Here is a 3,536-nt window from a genome sequence, read left to right as displayed (position 1 = left end):
GTCAATCCAAATGGCATCACTAAGAACTCATAGTGCCCATACCTTGTTCGGAAAGCTGTCTTATGCACATCCTCTTCTTTAATCCGTAACTGATGATACCCAGATCTCAAATCAATCTTAGAAAATACCTTAGCACCCTTCAGTTGATCAAATAAATCATCAATACGAGGCAACGGATACCTATTCCGCACCGTGACTTTGTTCAGCTGTCTGTAGTCAATGCATAATCTCATGGTACCATCCTTCTTCTTAACAAACAGCACTGGAGCACCCCAAGGGGAAAAACTAGGTCAGATGAAGCCCTTATCTACTAACTCCTGCAACTGAACCTTTAATTCCTTTAATTCTGCTGGTGCCATCTTGTAGGGTGCTTGAGATATGGGGTTCGTTCCTGGAACGAGCTCAATGGTGAACTCGATCTCCCGGTGAGGAGGTAACCCAGGAAGATCCTCAGGAAATACATCCGGAAATTCCCGTACCACAAGAATATCTTCTAATTTTAGCTCCTGATTTCTGGTATCAATTACATGGGCTAAATATCCTGAGCACCCTTTTCTGAGCAATCGTTTTGCCGTCATTGCTGAAATGAGGCAAGATGGAAGCACTCTACGCTCACCATAAAATGTCACTTCAGGTCGTCCAGGACTACAGAATACAACCTCTTTCCTGAAACAATCCACTGAGGCATGATGTTTGGCTAACCAATCCATGCCCAAAATGACATCCAAGCCCACCATTTCCAACGGAATCAAATCTGCTTCCATCCCTTCAATCCATTCCTCATTTACTGCTGGATACCACCATCATCAAAATTAGTGGCCCCCAATCCTTTTTGCTTGATCCGCATAACTCACGGAGGGATCTCTGGGCTGCCCAGACCTGGCTAAAACCTGAACCAACAACTCCAAAGTCTACTGGAAGTTAGGATCTCCCTGCATAATAGGCACAGCAGATACGGCTCCTGACGAGCTTCTAACAAAAGACTACTCTACCGGTTCAGATACCGGTGCAGTTCCTGCCCGATCTGGGGATCCCATCCCCTTACGTCGGGACGACTGTCTAGTCCCCCTACGGACACCACCACCCTTAGGGCCCATCTGTAGTGTCACGAGAAACGGATTTTGGAAAAAAAAAAACGAGAATGCACAAAGTGCAAAGTCTACAGGAAGTGAAACCTTGCTCTGATACCAAATTGACAGGACCCGATCCAAATTCCGCTTTGGAATTCGAGTCGGACCTTGTGGGTGTCCGGCACTTGGTTAATGCCGGGCACAATTGACCTATTTGCCCTTCGAACTATATTTTGACCTTGACTTCTACCGAAAATTCGGCAGTCTCCCCTATAATTTGCTCAATCCCAAAATTTTCACCTGTCAAAACGAGCATGTATAACTATACAACCAACTGCCAATACTTCAATATACATGCCAATAGTTCCATTCTCAATGTAGGGCAATATATCAGAGCAATTCTAATAGTTTACAGATGAGTTAATCTTTGTACAAAACAACACTTTTTGTAACAAGAAAGCACGGAAGACAAAGCGGCCCGGTGGTGGATTTTCTGTGCACGCTACAGCCTGGGGGCGCAAAACATTCGAAAAATGTGAGTGGACAAAAATAATGGTTCCGAAAATAGCATTAGAATATACTAACCCCCACTGTAAAAATAGTTAAGTAAAACTGAATATCTAAACTACCTTTGAAGCACATGAAAATCAAGGCATTCACATATTTATGTAAATCATACTCAAGATCCATAAAACTCTCATAAAAGCACTGTAATCAATTTAAAACTACCACCTTGGTGTACCCCTGTAATTCTGTCAATTCCTGATATCCGTCAATTCCCCTGGTAGGTCTCGGTGACACAAAATCAACCCGAGCCGCAAACTGGCAGGATTCAGGGGACCGTAGTCAGCCTGATCCACAAACTGGTAGGATTCAGGGGATCGTAGTCAGCCTGATCCGCAATCCTGGCTCTCACGGTCCGGGCGTCCTTGAAACTTGTGAGGCAAATGTCAAGTGCACTAACAAACTGATAGCAAACTGGATGTCTGTGGATATCGTCATATCCGAAGGCAACATGTACTGAAAACAAACTGTTTCTGTAACTGGGTACCCACGGTGGTTTCGGAAAATATAAAATTTCTGAGAAAATATAAAATTTCTGGAAGATCTGATAAATAACTGAGTTTTTATTAAATCAAGAACTCTGCTGCTATAAGAAAATATAAGGTTTCTGATAAATCTGATAAATAACTAAATTTTTGTTAAGTCTGGAACTATGCTGCCATTTTATCTGATATAAATCTCAATCTCTGCTTTTCATAACTCTTTAGCAATTTAACTAGGCAACATATAAATAAAGATATTTAAATTCACAAAACATGCTAGAAACAATCATAATCAATAAACTTTCTTCAAGATTAAATAATGAATTTTATTTGCATAAAATCATTTATAAAAGAAAAGTCCACTCACTTCTGGTCTGAGCTAACTGGACCTCTTGAAGGTCCCTCCTGCGGGTCTGTCTGGCCCCAGGTGCCTGATTAAACCATGAAGATGTAATTAATAAAACTGCTCAATAGAAGTATTAAATTAAAACCCTGACCCCCAGCTTCTAAAAGTGCGTGCACTAACTTTAAATTCATTCCTATGCCCACTTTAGCATTTCAGACGTTTAGAACTGTCTTAAAAGACCTGAGGCTTCACTAAGCGATAAACTACCATACTGGTCACTACGAAACCTCAAGGGGTCAACGACTTCCAATTGCCAATATGGGATTCCCTATAGGTTCCTCACATAGAAATACCCATATCCTGCTAGTCTGGTCTGAATTGGATGGTCGGATTGACCACAATCGTGTAATCGCATAATTTCTAAACCCTAGCCCCAGGGTTCGCGATTCCAGAGTACCCGGGACTCCGATTCACAATCCGTTAAATCATACACGATTCTGAAATTATGTAGAATAACATATCTGAAATTGAGTGCGATCCAACGGTTCAACAGTATTGAACCCGAAAATCGCACAATATGGAAAATTCGTTCGAGGCTCAAATGGCATCCAAATTGAGATCCGCGAATTCCTACGCGCTCGTCACCACCTGAGGATCGCAACAATACACAGTATCATGGCACTACCGTCGCCCACGCGCCGTCACACACTGTGGCAGCGATGGATGTCCAAAGCGATAACACCTTGCTGGAAAAACTCAAAACCAGGGCTCCAAACTCCTATCCTAGGTATAACACCATATTTGGAACCACTTTTGTTCTTGGATCTACCCCAAAAACTGACCGGAAGTGGCCGATCACAGTGGCTGAAAATCTGTTGAAACTTCAAACTCAAAAATCCAATAGCTACACTGAGAATCGATCAATTCCTACCCAACAGGCAGCTAGAACAGCTCGAGAGGTTCAAAATCCATACCTGGGTCGACGGAAATGGTGGCCGGAGGAGGGAGATCGGCGGCTGCGAAATTCGGTAGACGTCGGCCGCTTCTTCTTCAAATTCCGGCGCATCCGCGGTG

The sequence above is a fragment of the Prunus dulcis genome, chromosome 4 (assembly GCF_902201215.1).
Source record: "Prunus dulcis chromosome 4, ALMONDv2, whole genome shotgun sequence".
NCBI classification, from domain to species: Eukaryota; Viridiplantae; Streptophyta; class Magnoliopsida; order Rosales; family Rosaceae; genus Prunus; species Prunus dulcis.
The sequence above is the reverse complement of the archived record's forward strand: the minus strand, read 5'-3'. Positions refer to the sequence as shown.